Source organism: Marmota marmota, unplaced genomic scaffold (assembly GCF_001458135.2).
Source record: "Marmota marmota marmota unplaced genomic scaffold, marMar, whole genome shotgun sequence".
Taxonomy (NCBI): Eukaryota; Metazoa; Chordata; class Mammalia; order Rodentia; family Sciuridae; genus Marmota; species Marmota marmota.
In genome coordinates this window covers 26,210,614-26,224,581 of record NW_026000174.1, presented here as the reverse complement: position 1 = coordinate 26,224,581, position 13,968 = coordinate 26,210,614, and the positions used below count along the sequence as shown (strand labels likewise).

Sequence of the window (13,968 nt, the reverse complement as noted above, 5' to 3'; positions counted from 1 at the left end):
TAAGCTAATTTTTATATTCTTTTGTCTGCTTCTCCCTTTTACTAAATATGTATTGTTTTGAACAAATGACTTTTTTTTCAAATCAACAGAAGAATTTTATAATTGCAACTTAGTATTTTGAAGCAAGAAATCAAGTCTCAGTGACTTTGGAAAGGTTTCATCTTCCAATCTGCAGGTGGAAGATGTTTTTCATTGTATCCTGTCACCTACAGAGTGGAGTGAGCCAAGGATATATGTGTCCTGTGCTGCCCTGTTGTCTGCCCTTGTCCTTGGTGAACACCTGGTTTCTACATGTGGGCCAAGAGCTTGGATGGAAGACAGCACAAGAACCTTTCTGCCTGGAAGAGAAGACTATTTAGGCAAGACGTCCTTAAGCGCATGCATTTTTTCACTCCTTGTAATATTTCACATTGTCATTCAATAATGTGTCCATGCCAGGCACCAGGCTGGGTGCTGTGACTACAAGGGTGAATAAACCAGATGCTATGCATGTTTCCAGGACCTGTAGTTTGCAGAGCTTCCCCATTCATTAGCAGCATTACACTAAGCCTTGGGGGTGGCCATCACAGTTATTTCCCTTTTCTAGATGATAAAACAAACATTCGTTGGAGTATTTTGTCCCAGATTATGAGGTGAGAGGGCTGGCCTCAAATCTAGGTTCTGACATCTCATCCAGTGCTCTTTCTAAAGTACCACTCACATTGATGACTCTCCTCTTATTGACAATCTAACATCTTTTGGATTGTTCAGATTTGCTCTGGGTGTGACCTGGCTGGGCCATTTCTGAGGATGAGCTACCCTGACCTCTAGATGACTGCACTCACCTGGCTTCAGTGTGGCTTCCTAGATTCTGACCCTGCACTCAGGTATCTTCCCAGCTGTTTAGCACCAGCTTCCAACTCTACTCACCTCCTGTTGCTGCCACCACAATGGTAGACTGCTAGCCTTCCCCAGTGCTGTCCGCCTTTCCATTCTTAAAAACGGACACTTTGCTAGACTCGTGGCATCCTAACTAAAGATATCTCCCAGTGTCTTTTGCAGCTATGCAGCCACATGACTACGTTCCAGCCACTGGAAAAGAGAATGGGCCACTTCCAGGTCTTCCCCTTAAAATTATAGAATGTTCAAGATACCATAGCTGGACCCCCTCCACTCTGGACTGGCAAAGGAGAGAGAGAAATCAACTTCCACCTGGTTTTAGCCACTATAGGGCTCCTTAACAGAGGAACTTGCCCAAGAAGCTTAAATGAGACCACTTTCTCCTAGCAAAGCCCCTTGCCCCTCATTCAATGCTTTAAAGGAATGTTCACATGTATGTAAAAAGCATTCCATTCAATTTTATTTTGTAGGAAACTTTTAAAAAATGAAATCACCAGAACCTCAAAGGTGATCTATGCTTGGGTCACAGGAAAAACTAAGAGGACCCAGAAAAGCAAATCAGCCTCCTACAGAAACAGTAGGGGAGAGAGCTTGAGGTGACAACTGCGACCAGTCTTCTCTTTCAGCAGCTCACTCTACTGCTAGAAAAGGCACTGAAAGTTGAACCAATGTGCGGCAAGGTAACATCTCCATGGAAACTGTCATAATAGGAGCTTGTGCTCCTGAGCAAGAACTTGATGGTCAACTTTTAAAAGAAGTTATATAAACTCCATGTTTTATTATCTTTAAATCCTTGGGACTTTTATAGGTAAAAAGGTAGCTGTTCCAAGTAATATATCAAAAAAGATATATGTGTGTTCTGTACCATAGAGAGAGGTGCAAATCAATTAAACACAACACAACAGTCACATGACTTTTATTTACTCTGATTCAGTAACAGTGTACAGCACAAAGTAGTTCACATTAATAATTCCTGCTGACTTCTAAATATGGTGAATCAGAACATTTAAGAGCATCTTCAGTAGAAAAGCAAAGAGAAAACTTGAGTCGAGTGTGGAAGTTATAGTCAAAAAAGCAATACGGAAGTCCTGGCTCTGCCACCAACCAGCTGTCAATAAACTCTCAAGGCTATTTCCCAGTCCAGAGAGATGCGGTGAAGATTAAATATGACATCATATATAAAAATGACTATATATCCCACAGGAATGTAAAATGGCATTGTTTAGAAAAGCTTTAGCAGCAAGATTCCGATGAGCATCACTCTGAATCCTAGACCCGACTACAAGCTACCCAGCCACTCTTTGAAAAGCAGACCAAGAGCAATCTCTTTTACTGTCTTTAAAATTCCTCCACATGCATTAGCTGGCAAGAGTTAAGTCTCTCTGCTGCATTCATCACTGGCATCCATTTGCTCACCAGCCTCAGAGCAGCTGGCAGGACGTCAGTCATGGGCTGTAAAGAAAAGAGAGCTGCAGTGAGCTGAGGCCACTGCATGGCAACACGTCTATCAACCGACACCACGTTCCAAAGACGCACAGCACTGTCGGAAACCTCAAAATGGAGCCGGGATTTTTCTGCAGTTTGGAGTGCAGGAAAAAATAAGAGGAAAATGGCAGCTGTTAAGAGTGCAGGCTCTGGAGCCAGCCTATCTTGAGTTTGAATTGCAGCTTTTCCACTTAGCGTGCATCACCTGTGGCACCTCCGACTCTCAGTCTCCCTAACTAGAAAATGGAACTTATGCCACCAACCCCACAGAGCTGCCGTGAAGAATAAATGAGAAAAGACATGTTCTTGGCATATGGTCAACAGTCAAAGGTTAGGTACTACTATTAACAAGCATAAATACATATGTATTGCTGACAAAAATTAAGATTTGGCAGATCTCCAGTCATGGCTTTGCTACAGGCTTTATAACCAGTTATTACCTGGACAGCATGCTGGCTCATCCATTAATTCCCCAGGCTAATCAAGGTTCTTCTGGATTTTTGCCTAATGCCTCAGGATAGGGGAAACATCCAAGAAGGCCCAACTAGCCAGCTGGCTAGATTCTGACACTTGATTTTCTGGTTCATAGCTGCCCATCACTTTCCTGAGAGGTATTCCCAGAGAAAAACAGATTCACATGGATATCTGGGCCTAATTTTCCATCCAAGCCCAGGCTTGTGGCTCTCCATCTTTGGGGGGGAAATGCATAACTGTCTGTAAAACATGGCCCTACCCAGCAGAGAGGAGCCTGTCAGCACCCATGTGGCGGACAGCGCCACATCCCTAAACAAGCCCTGGAGGTAGGGGAATTTCCCTGGGACCCTCCTAGACAATACACCTTCACTATCAAAACTGCAGGACTGCTCCCTGGAGCCCAAAATCAACATTACCACTTTAAACCCCACATTCTTCCCTCATTTCACTCCAGCATCAGATCCACACTGTAAAGGGATGGACAAGAACTGGTACATCTGTTCCACAGACAAGAAATCAGGCTCAGTTTGAGACACTAAGTGATTTGGCTTAGGTATATGGTGATTAGGTAGCAGAAGCAGCCTAGTGTACAGATTATTGGACTCCTAACCTGGTGTTCTTTCCAGAAAATATGGTTATTTGTTTTTAAACATCTGTCTTCCATAATGGTGCTTTGCTTCTGAAGAATTAATTAATTTAGGCATCTCAGTCACAGTACAGTGCAGATTCACACACTTAAAAGCCACTCACAGAGGCAGATGTTCACCACACTCCAGAAATCTAAAGGGAGACTGATAAGAGCCATGCCGATTAACATAATTGTCAATTAATTCGGAGTTCTGGTTTTCTGTCCCTCTTTGCCTGGATTCACCTCCTAACCTCCTGTTCAACCTCTGCTGCAGTTAGTCCCTCTCTCTACTCTAACGCAACTAGAACATTAATATATTCATGCTTTAGGGAGAATTATTTCATGTCATAAAAAAAATTTTTAAAAAACCCAAAAAATTCCAGTGGTTCTCCACTGCCCCCTAGTCTCTACCTCACTAGGTAAACTTTGACTTGTCACTTAACTTCACCATTTCCTCTTCTACAAAATGGTGATGCAGGCTAAATATCCGCTCTGGCTTCTGATTCTAAAGCAAGCCCTCAAGCCCAAATTTTGCACCTGGAAGTTTCTGGGAGGTAGCAGAGTCCAGTGTTCAATAACCTCCATGGCTTGTTTTCAAGCTACGTGAACTTAAGATTGCCCTGTGCCTCAAATTCCTCAACTCTAAAATAATGATGACAATAGTATCTACTTCATGAAGATTTTGTTAATACTTGTGAAATGCTAACAACATTATAAGGACTCCATAGACATTGGTAATTATAATCATCTTAAAGTTGGAATTTGTGTTTGGGCCTTGAATGTCTTCCAAACTTAAATTCCCACTGTTATTTGAGAACCTTCCATTCCAAGGAAACACTGGGTCCCTGAATGCAAACTGGTCATCCCCACCCTGTGCTTTTTAATTCTGTTGTGGTCCCACATATCCAACCCCAAAAGGATCTGTCTTCACCTTGTCTGTGAATCTAAATCCTAGATAAGATTAAAGGTCTAAATTAAACTTGACAACTTTCATAAAGTCATTTCCCTTCTACAACACTTAAAGAGACCTCGCTAGTCTCTAAATTCCTGCAGCATTTATACTCTAGACTATGTCATCAGCATTACATGTGGCCTTGGATGATCTTTCCAAAGAAGCTTTAGACTCCTTGGTCCTAACAACTATTTCTGCTCTTCCTCGGGGCCTAGCATGGTGCCTGCCATATTTCCTTTTAGATATATGTTGACTGAATAAATAAACATATCATACTATGCCCAAATGAACATGCAATATGTTTCCTTCTAGTTGATGTGGTTCAGTTACTGATTTGCTGCACTTTGGAGCCAATTAAAGATAAAATAAGGATGAACATGAACAGGGGAGGGACAACCATGGCCAGTTAACTCCTCATCATCAGTAAAAAGCACTGATATCTGGCTAACAGAGAATAAGAAGAAACACAAATGTCCAAAGGAAATGGTAATTCAGGTCCATAGGAAACGCAGAATTTGGGTTCAGGCTTGGGAAAACACACACACACACACACACACAACCCCAAGTTCATGAACCTATTCTGTTAGAGAGTGAAGGAAATTTGAGGTTTTCTCCAAACCAAATCCACTCACTGAATGAATAAGCAAGTATCCATTGAGTGAGTATTCTGTACACTTAGTTGCTGGGGATATTGTAGGAACAAAAAATAGATGATATTCCTGCTATTCAGCATCTAAGGAGGAAAGCCAGGTACAATACCACCCTCTAGCTCCAATGTGAAGTCCACGAAGCAATAACTTCTTGGCCCAACTCCTTGCTGTTTTCAAGTAAGACACACAGAAAAAGGAATATACCACTCAAAACTGACCAACTGGGCAGTGCTAAAAGTGCTCTGTCACTCCCAAGGAGGCATCCCTCACTCTAGAATCCTCTGAGGACATCTACACCATAGCACTCTGCACTTCAATCATTTCAACACAACCAGTTGAGCTCTGCCACTAGCGTCATTTAAATATCAAACCTCTCAAATGGCAAAGTGGCCCATGAGGCCAAAAACAAAACTCAGAGGTGGGGAAGGGGGGGCAGCAGTTGGTTAAAGGATCAGTGGTTTCTTCCACTGCCAAACCTTAGGTTCCTTTCTCCTTTGAAGCAGAAATCTCTTCTAAAGCCTTGGGGGAAAAAAATTTCTTTTCTTCCAGCAGGATACTGAAAATAGCTTTGCATTTAACATTTAAAATTGTTTTTGATCCCACACTCTTTCAGCTCTGTTCTCTCCTGCAAATTCATTCCATTTCCCTAAGGGCACTTGTAAGTGTATTTCGTAAGCAAACAAACCATAGTCACCATTTTTATCCCCAAGAGTTAAAAGAAAAAAAAAAAGATTTACATAATTATATAGGAGATAAGTTGGCCAAGAACACAGGAATCTTATCTGGACCAAAAGTTCTAGGATAAAATTTCTTTCAACTCATCAAGAAAGATAGCAGATCGAAATCAAGGTTCATATTGAAAGCTGAACTGCTGAGTATTATACACAGGAGCTTCTTGAGTTTCTCATTATTTGCATACCATATAAAGTAGAGGTGGACATTTGAGGGCGGGTTTGAACAATGAAGTATATGTATGTCTTTCTGTTATGGTAAGAAAACACAGGATTTCATAGCTGAGAAGGACCTGAAAAATCAATGTTCTATGAGGACAATTTACTCAAAAGTTACTCAGCAAGTTGGTGACTGGACCTCTTCCACTGACCAGTCCAGCTGTTCCCTACTATATGCTCTCTCATTTATAAAGCATGAGACCAAATCTTAATGGCACAAAGGTAAAAATTCCTTTTATAAAACTTTCTGACAGACCAGAAAAACAGTAGAAGCGACTAATGTAAATGGTTAATGCGAATATTAAATAACTATAGTGCAATATGGATGAGGAGGCCAAGCCAAAGAAGGCTAAATCAATGCTATAATAATGCTTTAGTACTAAATACTATGATTTCAGCCATAGTTGCCACTAAACAGCTTTTGTGGGCTTGCCTGGAAACTAAACCACTATTTAGTTCCATTTTTTTTATATAGAATAACTTATATCAAGTTTCCATCAACTACCTTACAAATAAACTTTAAGAGAAAAACCTGTTTTTAAGATGGTTGTGCATGTAAAACAGAATTCTAAGGTCTGAAGCTCTGTACTCAACGTAATTAAAACAGTAATAGTTGGTGACATATGCTACAAGTACACGTATGAGGAAACCCTTCAGACCCTTAATTTGTTTATATGCAACAATGCATACAAACAATGCATTATGTTTTATTAAAAGACCTGCTGAGCAGGGTACAGTTAAACTACTAGTTATAACATCACCAAAGGCAACTGCTCTAATTCAATATACAAGTATTTGTAGGGCCCTTCTAACACTGGGTTTGGAGTTATGAGGAGGAAGGAGGAGGGAGAAAATATCTGCACAAAAGGAACTCCTACTCTAGTTATGCTGGCTTCACTGTTCTCAGAAACATCAAACTACTTCCAATCTCAGGGCTTTGGTACTTGCTATCACCTCTTCCTGAGATACTTTCCCCCAGATCTTTCTGAAGCTGAGCTAAGTGTCACCTCCTCAGGGAACCCTTCTCTGATGACATAGCTAAAGCAACCTTCTTGCCACCATTGATTATTACTACTGTTTTACTCTACTTGATTTATTTCCCAGTACCTGTAACCACCAGTGGCAAACGTATCCTATTGTTTACTGTCTGCTTCTACTAACCTCTGTTTTGTTCACCCCTGTACCCTCAGTGCCCAGAGCAGTGCCAGGCACATGGTAGGGATCCAGTGAGTTCCACCCAGTGAAAGAATGAGGAGAGCTGGAGAGTGGGAAGTGAGGACAAGGTAATTCATCATGAAACAATTAAAAAATAAGAGAACTGGCCTTCCTAATTAGGCATGCTATGGCAATTTGCTAATTATGAAGTATCATTCCTTCCGCATACATTGCTGGCAATCAAAGTAAAGAGAGCTAGTGTATAATGGGAGTAAATGTCCTCAGACGAGGTTTCATGAAGAAGTGAGATTCAAGGCAAGCAGTCAAGGACGAGAGGTCTTTCTGGTAAAAGGAACAATGGAGTGAAGAGTACAGCAGAAAAGAGTATAAACTGGGTGGCCAAGGGAGGGCTGGGAAATGACAAGCAGGATGGAACTTCAGGACTGGGCTGGATCTCAAGATAGAGGTTGGGGGCAGGCTGGCAAGGAAAAGCAGGGTTGACCTTGGGAGGCCTAGAAGACTGGACACAGGATGTTCTTAGAAGACACAGCTGATCACATCCTGTGGGGGAAAACTGAAAGAAGTAGAGAATAAACCAGAAAACCTGTTAGGAGGTTGACCATGGTAATCTAAGTATAGGGGACAAAAGAAGATACTTCCCTCTGCCTAGATGAGGGGCTGGGGTAGAAATGAGCAAGATGTCAAGGAACTTCCTCCCCACAAAGGCAACTTCCAGGGAATCTCACTGCAGCACCCTTTGGCAGGTACAGGACAACTCCCATGCATCCTAGTCTCAGAACACCCAAGAAGGAAAGCTGGGTTCAAAGCGGTAACTCTGAGGGCAGAGCATGTCTTTCCCTACTTTCTGATTAGAGATTAATTATATTCAGTGTAGCCGGTAATTATTATCCTTTTATTCTTTGAAAAAACAAAGTGATATCTGACTTTGCTGTGCAGTATATATTTGAACATTATATAACACATTTTATGTAACAGGTACTTGACATAAAACAATGTTTCCCTTACTATCTGAATGTATTTGGGGAACAACTGGCATTTAAAAGATACAATAATATGTATACACTAAAACGGCAGATACACAAGGGTGAGGGTGCTGGTCTTAGGGGTAAGGAGCTAGGGAGAGGAGGATGAAGGTGAGAGACTTCTGAAAAGGATTCCTTCGCATGAAGAGCTCTGTGGATGGCTCCTCAGAGGCAATGTGTTAGGTCTGGAGGTTCATCTCATACAAAGCAGCCTGGGAAGGAGGTGGCTGAGCCATATAGGGCCTGAATCAGAGAAATGTCTCAGAAAAGCAAGAGGCCAACATGCACAACGGGATGTGAGAAGATACCCAAAAGCCCTTATAACTGCTATTAGGGTAACAGCTGAATGAGTGTCCCTCATATCCCATGGTAGAGGCCTTCATCCCTGCTATAAGGAGGTAAACACACACTTATCAACAATAACAATGATTTGCAATCACCAAAGGCCTAGCGGGCTCTTGCACAGTGCTGGGTACGTGCCACACAGGATCTAACACAGTGCCCCTCCTAGAAGACATCTGCTACAGTGGTCTGGAATAGACTGTGGAGTCCACCAGACACAAATCTTGCTCCAACCCTATCAACAGAGTGACCTTGAGCAATTTATAAAATTTTCTCACTTGTAAAATAAGGATAATAATGTTGCCAATTTCACTGGGTAGTTCCAAAGACATCTAAGGTAACCAACACATTTGCTAGCACATAGAAAGTGCTCAATAAATGTTAACTTCTATTACCATAATTAATATTATTCTCATTTTGCAAGTGAGGTAAATCAGACTCAAAGAAGCTCCCTAATTTGCCACATTGCACATTTCAAACAGTAGCTGAAGGAATAAATACATGTAAATGTTTTACCTCATATATGTGCAAAAGCTGGTGGATACAGTATTAACTAGAATATAAAATTAGGCAGACCATCCATCCCCTTCTTTACCCAAGCTGGACAAACATGAGTTTATACTATTTAAAAGGACAACATGTACTCAAGTAAAAATCATTTTCCATTATATGCCAGCACTCAACGTTCCTCAGAAGCAAAGATGACTAAAGCTTATCCAATCTCATCTGCCCTTGAAGCTAAGTCTCCACCTCAAACTCTCCTTCCATGAGAACTAATCACTTGCAGCCATATCCACTCATGCCCCTGCTGCATCTGTCATCTCATATCCCTGCTCTCTATGGTGTGCATCCCTCCTCCCCCTACTCATCCCTAAATGCTCATCCTATTCTGTCTCTTCCTCAAGATCTTTAACTGGGATATGCACTGGTCATGCATGTCCTGAAGGCTCCCTTTGCCTATCATTTTGGGAAAACCATAACTCCTTCCAAAGTAGTCAACATAGGGGAGCAGGAGAGAGATTCCTAGAGACAATCTAACATGATATATAGCAGAATCTAAGGAAATCAGAGATGGGTCAAAGGCTGGGGACACTGCTGCCAGGTGTGAGGAGAAAAACAAAATGAAGAAACAGTTCTTGCAGGATCAAGCTCCTGAGCTTAGACTTGAAAGCAGAAGAAGATTTGGACATGGGAAGACTGGGGGAGGTGAGGAAGACCTGGGCCAAGGGCTGGTGCAGGGGATGAATAGACCTCCAGCTTGTCTGGACAGTTCTAGACACACAGCAAAGTCTGGCAGACAGGTGAGCTGGATATGGAAAACCCTACACACTTGGTCAAGGAGGCTGGGCAAAGCAATGACAAGCAGCAATACTGAAAGCCAACACCCACTGAGCATTTGCTGTGTGTCGTGAATAACCTGACATGCTTTTCCAGTATTTGAATTCATTCAATCTATACCACAATTCTTGGAGGTGGAGGCTGATCCCAGTTTTATAGGACACCAAGACATACCGAATAAAAGCAACATGACACAGATCATAAAACAAGTAAGGAAGAGTTGGGGTATGAAATCTGGCGCCTGTGTTCAAAATAACCCATCCAAACTTCCTCAAAAGACAACTTTGCGGGTGGAGGGATATAGTGTTATGAGGATTCTGGAGGAAACTGCTTGCAAATAGTCTACAAACCTGCAACTTCAAGGCCATAAAGACTAGCCATTAGCCAATAATGTCTAGCACCCAAAGCTAGGGACAGGGCAGAACTAGAGAAGAGCCCTAGGAAGAGAAGGGCAGTATGAATAGGAGAGGCTAGGACAGATACCAACCCTCAGTGTGTGCAGGAAGAGATTCAAGAAAGCAGCACGACCCAAGGTGGAAATGAGGAGGGGTCTTCAGAAGGGGAAAAGACAGGTGAAATAAAAGCTGCAAAGGGGCCAAGAACAATTATTTAAGAGTGAGATAAGGCCCCTGGAATTGGAGGTTTAAAGTTTTTGGAGGAATTTTTTTTTTTTCAGTAGCAGGGATTGAACTCAGGGGTACTCTACTACAGAGCTACATCCTAGCCCTTGCAATCCTCCTGCCTGAGCCTTGTGAGTAGCTGGGATTACAGGTGTACACCACTGCACCTGGCTTGGAGGAAACTTTGGGAAGAAATAAAGAAGGGTGGTAGGGAGAGAAGCCATAGGGCAGGAGATGACAGTGGAGGAGGTAATGCCCACTGTTCTGTGAGAGACTGGTGGAAAGGGAGACAGAGACTCAGGTGACCAAGTATAGATATATGTAAATTGCTTGGTGTACAACAACCTCATAGCAGGTATGCATCTTCCTCTTCTGTACTTCATGTTCTATGTCAAGACAAAGGTTTCTCTTGGTGGGGAGGCTGAGGACAAATAGCCCAAATGATTCTAGTGACATGACCCTGGCAGAGATGGGAGAGATTGGTAGCTGGCATCAAAGAAAAGCTTCCTGTTTGCTAGACATTTTACAGGCACATTTCCCTTGATCCTTATATAGACTCCAAGAGGCAGGCACTGTCATTACACCACAGAGGAGGAGGCTAAGGTCAGAGAAATGAAGCACTTGTCCAAGGCCACACAGCTTGAACCCAAGTCCCAGGTCTTAGGCTCCTGTCCATTGTGAGGGCTCAATCAGAGGAAACAGAGGAGGGACCCACTTGCTTTCTCTGCACTGGGCGGAAAGAAGGGGACAACAGGGAAAGGATATTTTGAATACAAAGAAAAAGAAACTGAGAAGCTTAAGTCGGAATAGGTCTTGTTTTGTGAGTTAGAGAAGAAAAGACTGGGTGGATATTTGGGGTAAGTCAGAATCTTATGAAAAAGTAACAAGGAAGAAAGATAAGACTGTGGAAAAGGATGACATGCTTATATCCCTGAGCTCCTAACTAAACCTCAAGGTCTACAAAGGACTTTATTTCCCTGCAAGTGCCTACTGTAGCTGGCATGGTACTAACTAAAATTATTGTCTGTCATTATAACATTGTAAGGGGCAGAAACTTTCTTTAATGTTGATATTCTTCTACACAGTGAGAGTTGATGGAATTACAAGTAGATAAAGCTCATAGATGAAGGCAACCTCTACACTAAAGAGAGAGATTAAATATTTAGTTTAATTTTTTTACATATTTATGTAGTTTTGTTAATGTAGCCAAGTCTTTCTGTAGTGCTTGTCTATCTTTTAGAATATATATTCTATTAAGATTGTTGGTATAAATGGATAAATCTGACATTGTTCACTACCTTTTCCTGACCTGTGGCATTGCAAATCTCTCCTGCAAATAGCAAGCTCTTCAGTAGTCCTCATTTTATAAATCATTTTAAATGGATCCTTTAAAACACCCTCTGTTGATTTGCTTAGCTTTCCTATGAAAATAGGACTTCAGCTCATATATTATGGACGTTCCAGGAGGTAAATATCAACCTGAATTCAAATGTATTAAATATTTAAAGACTCACAGGACTTTAGAGCAGAAGGAACCTTTGACATAACCTAGTTCAATTGTCTTACTTTCCATCGGAGGCAAAAAAGAACCCAGAAAGATTTAGTAACTTGTCCCAAGAGGCACAGCCCAAAGAGCCCCAATCTGGGCTAGAAGCTCCTAACTTCCAGGTTAGTGCTTTTCCACCACATGTGCTCTTTTCTCTCCCTTTAAATTGTAGGGTTTGGAATAAGATACAAATTTAAGTACCATTTTAATATTCTTACTATTCTCTGTCTAGGTCTACAATCAGAATCAAAATACCTCTACAAATCCATTTTCAAATCCTGCCTAGGAAATTTCCAAGTCTTCTAAATATGCTCAACAAACTGTTTTTAAAATGATCAATAAAGTGATCTCAGCAATAATGCTTAACGTGATGATTATATTTTGTATTTTAAAAATATTTTGGAATTTCATTATATGGAAATCAAATTTAAAAGCACTGATTTTTTTTTTAAGTCTTGCAAGCACGGAAAGCATAAGATTATTCAAAACTGCTTAGGAGCAGCAATGATTATTTTAAGCTCATGATTCAACGGGTACATCAATTAAAAACTCCACCAACCCAAATTGACAGATGTTGATATCAATGAGACCTGAAGAATTAAAATAATAGTTGTTATATAAAAATAGATTAAAAGGGGGAAAGCACATGTCAAAAGGACAAATGACAAGCAAATGTTGTGGAAATGATATGCATCTAATAGATAGCTTTTATGGATTAAACAACAACGACAAAAAAACGAAGATCCTGGAAATACTGTCAAAAAAAAAAAAAAAGTTCTCCATTAATACTGAATCTGATTTCTGGAAGCTGAGTGAGAAAACTTGGCTAATAATTTCTTGCTGAGCAGCGATGTAAGGACAGGAGAGACCCGAGACCGCAAGCACTAAAGTGCCCAAACAAGGATAGGTGATCGCAAAAGGACCAAGGCTGGGAGGAGAATAGGAATAAGGCTTGGGGTGGCGGGAGGTTCAGCGGATCTCCCACTGGCCAGCACAAATTTGACAACAGATGCCAGTGTCCAGTGCAGCCCTTCCATTTCCTGCGCCCATCATCTAGCACCTGTGCTCTCCCTGCTCTCGCGACCCCTCGGGGTGGCTGACACGTGCCCCACAAGGTCGGTGTTAATTTCTACCTTTCACTTCTTCCTCCGGGCAAACCTGAGCTCTCTTGACAGTCAACGCCGAGCAATCGCTAGCGGAAATCTTTTTTCTTCCCCGACATCTGTCAAACCCCCAGCAGAAGCCAGTCTCGCGGCGTCCTCCGCGGGGCTCCAGAGCTCCAGAGCCGGAAGCGGGGCCACACCTGAGCGCCGGGCGACATCCCCACGCCGTCGGGTAGCCCTTGTCGACCCACGGGGGGATCTTCCCGGGACGCCCAGGACCTGGTCGGAGCTCGCCAGGCGAAAGTTCGCAGGTTGGGGTCGGCTCCACGCCGGGTCGGGGATTCCCGGGTGCAGCACCAGCCCCAGTTACAGGGCCGAAGGGGCGGGCAGACTCGGACTCCCCATTCCGACTGAGACGCCCTCCCCGCCCCCACCCAGCCTCGCGGGCTCCCGAAAGGGAAGTGAAGAAGGGGAGGAAGGGCAGGCAAGGCATCGTTCCCCCAACGCTCTCGGGAGACAGCCGCCAAAAATGGTTCCCTCGGGGGTCCCTGCTGCTCCCGACTATATATCCTAGGACTCGCCCTCAGCCGGATCATTACTCCCAAAGGGCAGAGCTATCTCTTTAAGAGGCAGCTGGCTGCTCCCTCCTTCCGCCAGGTAGCGATGTCCGCGAAGGGAAGGTGGGTACTCCCGTGGACACTTTCCTTGTGCCTTTTAGGGCGCCTGCGGCACCTCTGCCCGCCCGGGCCGGCAGTGCTGGCCCCTGCTAGGAGGATGGGGGCGGGCGGGCGCGGCGCCTTTAA

The 13,968-nt window shown here is 42.9% G+C and overlaps 1 protein-coding gene across 12 annotated transcripts in view; it reads right to left on the bottom strand.

Moving 5' to 3' along the window:
- Arntl (aryl hydrocarbon receptor nuclear translocator like) overlaps positions 1 to 13,917 on the bottom strand; it is a 99,828-nt gene extending 85,911 nt beyond the window's left edge. For 4 of the 12 annotated variants that reach the window (XM_048788373.1, XM_048788374.1, XM_048788372.1 and 1 more), the window contains exon 1: positions 13,196 to 13,904. The gene's annotated coding sequence lies outside the window, so the exon portion shown is untranslated. Of the gene's footprint in view, positions 1 to 13,195 lie in introns of all 12 variants that reach the window. The other 8 variants (XM_015477643.2, XM_015477646.2, XM_015477647.2 and 5 more) reach the window with 5 other exon arrangements.
- Between the last annotated feature and the right edge of the window lie 51 nt (positions 13,918 to 13,968).